The sequence below is a fragment of the Astatotilapia calliptera genome, chromosome 8 (assembly GCF_964374335.1).
Source record: "Astatotilapia calliptera chromosome 8, fAstCal68.1, whole genome shotgun sequence".
Lineage (NCBI taxonomy): Eukaryota > Metazoa > Chordata > Actinopteri > Cichliformes > Cichlidae > Astatotilapia > Astatotilapia calliptera.
In genome coordinates, this window is record NC_137429.1 from 13429549 (window position 1) to 13440100 (window position 10552).

Below are 10552 nucleotides of genomic sequence, written 5' to 3' on the forward strand. Positions count from 1 at the left end.
CTTTTGTGTGGTGAAGAGAGCTGAATATGCTGCTCCTCCAAATTAAAAAGGGCCCAATTACGGTGATTCTAGTAATCTGATTCGATTTCCTCCTGGACATCTCACAGGTGATGTGTATGAGCATACCAGGAGAAGACCCTGAGGCAATCTCAGGACATGCTGGGAAGATTATGTCTCTTGACTGGCTTGGGAATGCTTCAGTGTCCTTGCAGAAGAGTTAGCGGCGTCTGGTTAGTGCTGCCGCTGTGACCGAGACTCGGATAGAAGGCTTGTTAGAATAATAGCATAAAAAGCGAGTAGTTTCTTTTATAATAGAAGGACCATGAGTAAACAGGAACTAATTAGATTATAATTTCGACTACACCAGCGAAAGCACCCCTCAAGGATCAGTAAAATCAAGTTAAGAGACCAAACTGGCCGGTTAGAGCCGCCTGCAGCCCCAGGCACTGTGTCAGCCTTTGCTGCTGTTTCTTTGATGCTGCACTCAATGTGAACGACGTCACGTAATAGGCTCTCCAACCTCTCGGCTGAAGTGAGTAAACATATTTAGCAAACAGTCATCGCTCCTGTCCTTGCAGCCTCACCTGGCTCTGTAACATTCCCAGAGGTGGGAAATAACAAAATGCAAATACTTTGTTACTATGCTTAAGCGAATTTTCAACCATCTTGTACTTTACTTGGCTATTTATTTTTCAGATTTTTTTTTACTTCCTAGATTTAAGAATAAATATTTTCTACTCATTATTTTTAAACACCTTGTTCCTTTAAATCCTTTTGGTGTAACACTACTTCCTGGACATACTTTCCAGTTCCTCCTGGGGAATCTCGAGGCATTTACAGGCCAGACAAAATACAAAATCTCTCCAGAGGGTTTTGGGTGTGCCTTGGGGTCTCCTCCCCTTTGATGCTGCCCAGAAAGGCTCCAAAGGGAGGAGCACAGGAAGCATCTGAACAAGATGTCCGAATCACCTCATGCTGCTCCTTTTTTTCCAAAAAAAGAGGAATGGCTCTACTTCAAGATCCCTCCGGATGTCAGAACTCCTCTATCTCCTCTGTCAGTGGTTTTATGTAAGACCATTATCAGCTGAAGATTTTAATTTGTGTAATGCTTTGGCTTACATCCAAGTTGCTGCTAAACACTCTTTGATATTTTACTAAAAAATAGAAATAAAAAAATAGCTCTTTTTGCACTAGACAAAACAGAAAAAGTCATGAGATCACTAAAGTCAGCATGCTTTATCCTCTGGGAAACCACGCTGCTAACCTGGCTAAAGATTCCTGACTCGGGTGAAAATATCAGCTAAGCAAGCATCTGTTCTGCACAACAACCTGAATGGAAAAGGACAAAAAGCAGCATTTTCTTCTAATCTAAGGCGATGCAAATGGAAGCTGTGTGATAACAGAACAAGAGTGGCCTGCTTATGAGACCTAAATGTGTATCCCACCACTGCATGCACTGTTTTTGATGAAAGAGCACATTCAATAAAACAGAGTCCCAGTGGTTAAAGTCTGTATATGAGAAGCTCATGCTTTACAAACCTGTAGCTCATGCATGAAATGTGCAGAATCATCTTCAGAATGACAGAAATTATTCATTTATGTCTTCTTCCCGAAGGAGAAAATTCTCTTTTAGCCTGTTGTTCTAGTGACGGCTGAGTTGGTAGGCACCCGCCCTGTTGCACGCAAGATAAAAAGTAACTTTCTCAATTATGTTTAGGGGTTCTGGCGTCAGCGTGATTGAATTACAGCTCTCAGGTAGGAGGATGATTACAATTAGACAAGTGGTTCTCAGTCCTCCGTATTCAGAGGCCTGCTGTTTCCAATCTAACCGCCTAATCAAAAGGCATTTATCAACTGAAAGTGTTACACTGAGGTAAAAATGAACTCTACCAACAGCCTCTAGGTTTCGAGACGGCTTGCATTACACAAGTCCCTTGTGGAGTAAATTAGCCACATATAAAATAAAAATGTTTTTATACAGTTATGAAAACTGTGACATGTAAAATCCATTATGGTTTCATGGGAAAGTTTTTTCGTACACTTTTGAGCGAGACGGGAAACTGGTCGGGTGAATTGCTTCTCCTGCTTTATTATTATATGCACCATTATCTTGATACAAACACACTCTGCAGGGGGTCCATTTTTCATTTTAATTCTGCTATAAAGTAGCGCTGATCACTGACCACCGAGGCTCAACCCTTTTGCATCTTTAATGTCCTTCCTGCCTGCACAGTGTCAGTAGCCATAAAACTGCACCCTAATGCTCCGAGGGTGGGATGTGGCCGACAGGGCTGCTCTGTTATAAGTTCAGTTTTACTCAAATCTCTGCTTTTGAGACCACAAGGCTGGCAACAAGCATCGGCTACCTAATATAAGGCAACGCAATAACAACACTGGGGTAATGGCTGTCGTGTCAGCGGGATTCATTAAAAATGCAGGAGTCATTTAAACAGTATGTAAAATTGAGCAGATTAAAAATATATGTGCCCCGTGTCCACGAGCCGAAAGGCTGCATCTTTGCATCTCCGGCTCTGAGTAACAATGAAGGCAACGACTTTGTAAAAGCACACAGATATGCAATGCAATACATGCAGGGAGCAGGTTTACAGTAAAGACTGTGTACAGACTTGTAAAGGCATCATTAATAAATGGTCAATTGGTAGTTAATTAAATTTTAGGTAAGTCAATGAAATTATACACACTTGGTTTGTAAAGAGAATCCAAATAATGTTCACAGAGCCTGTTAAGATATTTACTTTTGTTTTTGCTGCTTGTTTTTCATAACTTTTACAAGCTGTCTGGTTAGATTTAGATACCAAAAATATCCTTTTAACCCAAAGCAACGAGATTTCTGTTTGGACAAGTAATGAGGGAGACCTGCCAGGGACCGTTGCCAAAGGACAGCTTGTGCAGGAAGGAGGATCGTCTCACTGGTAAATAATAAAAGGCTTTATTGCAAAACAACAATAACCTTTCTTAATCATTAATGTATAGCAAGTTGTGCGCCAGTGTCACCAGCATGGAAATGTTCTTTGCTCTTATCAGCTATGCTATCATGGATATTACTAAACTCACTGACCACTGCATTAGGTATACCTGTTCAGCTGTTCATTATGAAAATATGCAAATATCAAATGAGCCAATCACATGGCTGCCAATTAATACAAAAGTCTTGTAGACATAGATTGTGAAAATTAAACTGGATGAGCAATAAAAGTGGTTGAAAAGTGGTGTTGGTGACAGACTGTCAGACAGTTTGAGTGTTTCAGATCTACTGTGATTTCCCAAACAAACATTTCTAGGATTTACAGAGAATGGTTTGCAAAAGAAAAAGTGTCACTTTTCTGTATGACAATGTCATCTTGTCAGAAGTCAGAGGATGGCCAGACTCCTTTGACTTGCAACAGGCATTCAAATGACTTGTTACAACCAAGATATGCAGAAGAGCACCTCTGAACACGCAACACATTGAACCACATACGTAACAGCAGCAGAAGACGCACTCGATGGCACTCCTGTCAGATAAGAACTGAGGGTACAGTCTGTGAAGGTTCTCAGTCATCCAGGTCATCGTAGTCAAAGGAGCTTGCAAAGAAAAGCGTCTGGACTTCTTTAAGCTGCTTGAAGACGTTTCACCTCTCATCCAAGAAGCTTCTTCAGTTCTAAGGTCAAATGGTGGAGAGTCCCAGATATAAACCTAGTGGGAGATAACCCCCCACAGAGGGACAAAAGGACCCCCTGATGATCCTCTAATCGCCTGAGCCAAGGTGTGAAACTGGGTGTGGGTCCCGATCAGCCAGAGTTTCGGGTGAGCTCATTGTGAAACCTGGCCCCACCTTATCATGCGAATTCCTGAGATCAGATGGCCCAGGATGTGAGTGGGCGTTAATCTCAAAACTGGATTATAGATGGCAGAGAGTTGGTGTCGTAAACCCCCGCCCCCCGGACATAGATGGCTTCTTTCACTCCTCTTTCAAACCATCTGTCCTCTCTGTCCAAAATGTGAACATTGGCATCCTCGAAAGAGTGTCCTTTATCCTTAAGATGCAGATGGACTGCTGAGTCTTGTCCTGTGGAGGTGGCTCTTCTGTGTTGTGCCATGCGCTTGTGAAGTGGCTGTTTGGTCTCTCCAATGTAGAGGTCTGAGCATTCCTCGCTGCACTGTACCGCATACACCACATTGTTAAGTCTGTGTTTTGGTGTTTTGTCTTTCGGGTGAACCAATTTTTGTCTGAGCGTGTTGCTGGGTCTGAAATGCACCGGGATGTCATGCTTGGAGAAAACTCTCCTGAGTTTTTCTGATACACCGGCTACATAGGGGATGACAATGTTGTTGCGTCTGTCCTTCTTATCCTCCCTCGCTGGTGTCTGGTCTTCTTTTCTGTGCCTCTTTGCTGACTTTAAGAACGCCCATTTAGGATAGCCGCACATTTTGAGTGCTTCCTTTACATGTGTGTGTTCCTTCTTTTTTCCTTCAGGCTTAGAGGGAACATGTTCTGCCCGGTGGTGTAGGGTCCTAATTACTCCAAGTTTGTGTTCCAAAGGGTGATGGGAGTCAAAGAGGAGGTACTGGTCCGTGTGTGTGGGCTTCCGGTAAACTTCGATGTTGAGGTTGCCGTTCTCTTCAATGTGCACGGCGCAGTCCAGGAAAGGCAAACAGTCATCCTTTGTGTCTTCCCTGGTGAACTTGATGTTTTTATCCACAGCGTTAATGTGCGCAGTGAAGGATTCCACTTCTTGTGTCTTGATTTTGACCCAGGTGTCGTCTACATATCTGTACCAATAGCTGGGTACTCTTCCCTTGAAATGGGTTCCCCCGTGTCACCTATTGTAGCCAACCTTTACATGGAGGAAGTGGAAAGGAAGGCTCTTGGCTCTTTCGACAACAGAAGAGAAAAACAAGAATTTAATGTAAAGCACATTAAAGCATGGATCCATCCTGTCTTGCATCAATGGTTTGAGGCAGTTGTGGTGATATAATGATATGAGGGATATTTGCTTGGTACACTTTGGGCTCCTTAATTCCAACTGAGCATCATCTGAAAACCCCATCCTACCCGAGTAGTATGTTGACCATCTCTATACCATCATGACCACAGATTGGAAGTAGTCATCAGAAGATTGGAACAAAATCTCTGAGGAATGTTTACAGCATCTTATTGAATCCATGGCATGAAGAATTAAGACAGTGCTGCAGGCAAAAGAGGGTCCAACTTTATTTCCAGTGAGTAGTGCTAATCACTGTCATTTTCACAGTTAACTATAAAATAATTATTTACTACTGTTTAAATAAATATGCTATAAATATTCCTTAAATTTATAGTAATAAAACATTTCATTGATGGTTACTGTGAAGCTCTGTTGACTTCCCATTTGTGACACAGCTTTAAGGAGACAGTGTTTGGAGTCGGACCAAAATACAGTTTAAATGTTCTCGGAGCCAAGAGGTTAATGAGGATCACAGCGGCAAAGTGCAAAAGCAGACAGGACCATCACGGACAAGTGCGCTCGTTATTCACAGCAGCTTGACTGACATGGGAGCGCATGTAATGTGCACATGAACATCCGAATTACTAAAGCAGGTGAATTAAAGTCGATCCTGACAGGGTGCGTTACATTCACATTAGAGATCCCTGTCTGTGTCAGAGGTTCATTTTAGTGCATTAGCTCATTTGAATAAAAGCTTGAGTGAATCTTTTTAATTTGATTTTTCTTTTTAAAATCAGCTAACATGCTGTTGGTGGGTGAGTGTAATATCGGAGAACGTTAATCTAAGTTGTTGTGGTGGTTCTGCTGTTGTTTCTTTCACGACAGTGTACGTGAACAGAAGAATCTCACGCGACCACACGATCTCTTGCCACTTTAAAAAAAAATAAATAAATAAAAAATAACAATACAAAAAGCAGGAACGATCTCTGCGCTTATGCCAAATTTGGCTGGGGGGTAAGTTATTGCCCTCAGGTGTTGGAAGCAAATGGAAGTCAGCTTGTACATGTTTGCACACATGCACACAGATGTGCAGTTTCACAAACAAATAAGCACACAGAAATATTCCAGATGGTCAGGCAGATTGTTTCGTGCTAATTTCCCCTGTGAAATAGGAATATCTTTCACAGCGGGATACCCTGAACTACAGTGATGCATTAAGACTCAACAACTGGATGCATTCGTAAAGCAACCTACTTTTTACACAAACACCTATTCACCCATGCATCCATAATTCACTGTTGCTTGAGCACAGAACTGCATGCTTACTATTTAATTCCTGTACTATAGTAACCTCAGCACCTGCTCTTCCAGTTCTTATTCAAAAACTGAGAATTCAAATTATGCTAATGTTCAACTAAAGGTTTTGCTTTTTTTTTTTTTAAGTCTTGCACTTCGATGCCTTCTTGTCTGTTGGGCCACTATTGGGGCCTTGATTTAAATCTCTGGCCTGACATGGTGACTGCAGTCGGAGTGCAATCACTCTTTGCCAAACACCCTGAATGTTTCTGTCAGTAATGATGCCTCAAAATTTTATCCATCTCAACGCTGGGGAAACCGTGGCCTTTATGATTGGATGGTGGCCCACTCGCCAGAAGGACAAAGTCCACCACTAAGATTTTGGTAATGTTTTTAACCAGTATTTGCATTTTGAATCTCACAAGCTCATTTAGTTTCTTTCTTTCTTTCAACAAATTGCATTCGATTAGCAGCAATTAACTGCCACTTACTTCTTAATTCCTATGGAAGCAGTAAAGGTGTACTCACACACTGCTTCCACATCTTAGTTTAGTTTTCTTAAATAAATAATGTCACAGAATAACATGTCCTGTTGTGTAATTCACCCAAGCTTGCATTTTAATCATTTTAAGACCTAATTATTATTATATCCTTTGTCATGTCGGGTGCTGTGCAGCAGGCAGGATGAAAGACCCAAATGCAGGACTCAGAAATGAAAAGTTAAACTTAAATCACAGCTTTTATTGCTGGAAAAACTCTTCATTAACACAAGGAAACAAAACAAGAAACTCAAATCACTGAGGAAACAAGGGAAATCTAGAAAACTAAACTATGAACAGAGAACTGGAACCCTATCGTGACACAGAGGTGAAGACACAGCATGGTGAGGGTACAACACAACACAGAGCAAGGAAAACACAGGGCTTAAATACACACTGGAGCAATCAGGGAATGGGAGACAGGAGGGAAACACAGCTGGGAAAAATCAGAACTAAAAAGACAAGGGGAAGCAAAACCAGACACACTGCACACAGGACGACAGCGACTATCAAAATAAAACAGGAAGCACACAACAGGCACAGACTAGACTGAACAGAGGGGACAAGGAACCCTGACATCATTTTTTACCATTACTGTATAAAATCAGCCACTAACCTACAAAAATGTGCAAAAATCTAATATTTCTACTCTCGTTACCTCCTTTTTAAATGTATTATCCAGTCTTGCACAGCAAAGGGTGATTATTTCTTTTATTACCTTTTAATTAACTTCAGAATTAGTTTTACTAACACAATCCAAATTGTATTAATTAAGGACTTGCATCCCCCGTTCTTCCTGCCTTGTTCCATGGACACATGTACTTGTACAGATGTGTGCTGGTTTTTAAGTAAAATGTGAAGCACTTTATAATTTTATCAGAAAATGTACTATTAAGTTGTGAGAAGGTATCTCACAGAGAAGTAAGCATGACTGTACATTCTTAATATTGTTTTTAAAAATGCTAGAGGCTTGAATTAAATTACTAAACTAAACTTTACATTTTCAGTTAGTCAGTTAGTGGGTTCAGTTTACTGCTGACATGATACTGGAAAATCTACTTTTTGTCACCTGGCAGTCGATAAAGAGGATTAGCTTTTCTAAGTGCCACTGCCCCTTTGTCTGTCTATTAAACTGACAAGACACTAAGGCTGCAGTTATTCAGCCAGCTGTACACACAATGGCGGTAAACAGTGTCGCATTGTGTGAGCGTCTGCCGTGTGCCGTGCTGTAACCCCAGGTCCCACACAGGGAAACTGAGCTGAATGTACGCTCGGCTGCAGCTCTGCACTGAAAAATCAGCTGACTGGAGGAAAGCAGCGTCCTGGCACGCTGGCGTCTGGCACCACACATCTGGCATTTAAAAGGCCTCAGAGCAAACAAGCTGACATTATTGTTTCACGCAGGCTCCTTTTCTATTTTCAGCCACCTGGTTTTTGATATCTGTTGTTGTCATAGCGATGAATGTCAAGGAATTCAGTATTTTTATTCATTCTGCAACCAACCGAAAGTCACAAATTCGCAACACAATGCCGACGTTGGCATAAATATTCTTTTCTCGGATGATTTGTTATTAATGGAATATAAATTCAATTCAAGTTAAAGAACGCGGTGCTGAAAATGATGCGGGCTGTGGATGTGGATATGCATTTCAGTCCGTTGAAGTTTATGCTATTACAGACTTTTGAGCCCAAAAACACCTATTATTAAGAAAACATAGGAAGGTACAATCACCACCACTTTGACCTTTAAGCAAACATCTATACGGGCTTGTTATATTGTGTAGCCGTTCAAGCAGACTCATGTCCTTGAGGCATAATTGTTTCCAGCTCAGAAAGTTGAGTGTGGCTGCAGGAGCTGAATAGGTTTTTTGTTATATCTCTGACCTTTAAACTCGCATGCCTATTTTCACGTTGATTACATTTTTCATCGGGCATGAGCTCTGGTTTGTTGTTACATCGATTACAATTGCCACAGTTAAGACCACCAACGCATCCTGATTAACTGTGAGCTAGTGGTACAAGTGCAATATTAGGGTGCTATGCTTTTCACACGGACTGCATATATCTATATATAATGGGAATTAATTAGCCTGTAAATCAACAGTTTATGCAGCTATTCAACTCCTTGAATTAAAGCTGAAAGTTTGCTTTTGATTTTCATCCTGAATGTTTAAGTCTAATTTGGTGGCCTACAGAGCTGAAATTATGTAAACTACATCAATGTGCCTGTATTTAATTTCATTCACCTTCTATTATGTTTACTACTTCTCTTGGTATTTCTCCCACATCCCAGGCAGCCTGAGATTTTTTTTACTAATATTTTAACAGCGCAAGCATATGTAACTTGTGTCCCCTGTCACTTATTGCTTTCCTCACACATCCTTGTTAAAGCATAGACGTACTGGTCCATAAGATGTTTGCCTCTGCACACCACCAGAGGGGATTTTAAATCCAGCAATTAAGAAGTGATTAAAGTCGGGACCTTCAACTTTAATTCAAGGGCTTTAACAAAAGTGTAGCATTCACTGTTACATTAGAGTCCCTGTTTTCAGAGGCTCAGAACTAATGAACAAACTAGTTACATGAAAAAGAACTGTTTTTAATAACGGGATGAATATTTTCTGAGCTCCGTCAGGCCTTTACAGCAGCCACCTTCAGTTGTTGCTTGTTTGTGGGCCTCACTGTCTTCAGTTTTGCATTTAATAACTGAAAAGCTCTCTTTTGGGTTGAGTTCAGGTGGCTGACGTGACCAATTAAGAAGTTTCCATTTCTTTCCCTTCACAACCTCTTGGGTTTCTTTTGCAGCATGCTTTGGATCGTTAGACATTTGCTCTGTGAAGTGCAGGCTGATCAGCTTTGCAGCGTTTGGCTGAATCTGAGCCGAGAGTAGAGTCCTGTGCACTTTATAATTCATCCTGCTACTCCCAATAGCACTCACATGATCAATAAACACCAGTGACCCAGTTCTACTGGCAGAAATATATGCACATGCCATCACCTTGGCTCCATCATGTTTGACAGATGATCTGGTACGCTTCGAATCATCATCTTCCTCTTTTCCCTGCATACTTTTTTCATTCTGGTACAAGTTCACTTTTGTCATTAATCTGAAGGGTGTTTGTTGTTTTAAGATGTTTTCTGTCAGATCTCTCCTTCCTGTTCTTGAGTGTAAAGAGTGGTTTGCTCCTTGTTGTAAAGCCTTTCTATTAACATTCACAAATGTCTCTCTTGATTGAAGACTTTTACAACAACACGCCTACATGTTCAAAGTGTTCTTGACTTGGTTAGAAATTGCCAAAGAAAGAACTCCACAATAATGCACTTGAGTTGTCTTCTGTGGCTTTTCAGGCTTCTTGTTGTTGCTGAGTTGGTCAGTGTATTAATTCTTTTAAGAATGTACCAGATTATTGGTTTGGCACTCCTGAAGTTTTTGCCTCTCTGTGGTGGAGTTATGTCTTGTTTCTTTTAGCCCAGTGATGCCCTCCATCACTTGTAGTGGCATTTCTCTGGGCTTTCCGCATAAAATTACAGTGAAAAGTTTTTAAGAACTACATCGTTCAAAGTCCAACAACTTCAGGTATTCCGTATGCTTCATTTTTTCATGAACTAACGAGGGAGCAGGCCTCACCAGGTCATAAACTGCTCTTCAGTCCAATTAAAAATCCTCGAAAAACAGGGTACCATGTATAAAAACACCAAATTTTTGTAAGAAATGGAGAAGAAAGCAGGCTCATGAAGTCATCTGTGAAATGTTTGGTTTATACTTTTTTTCCTAAGCAATAAAATTT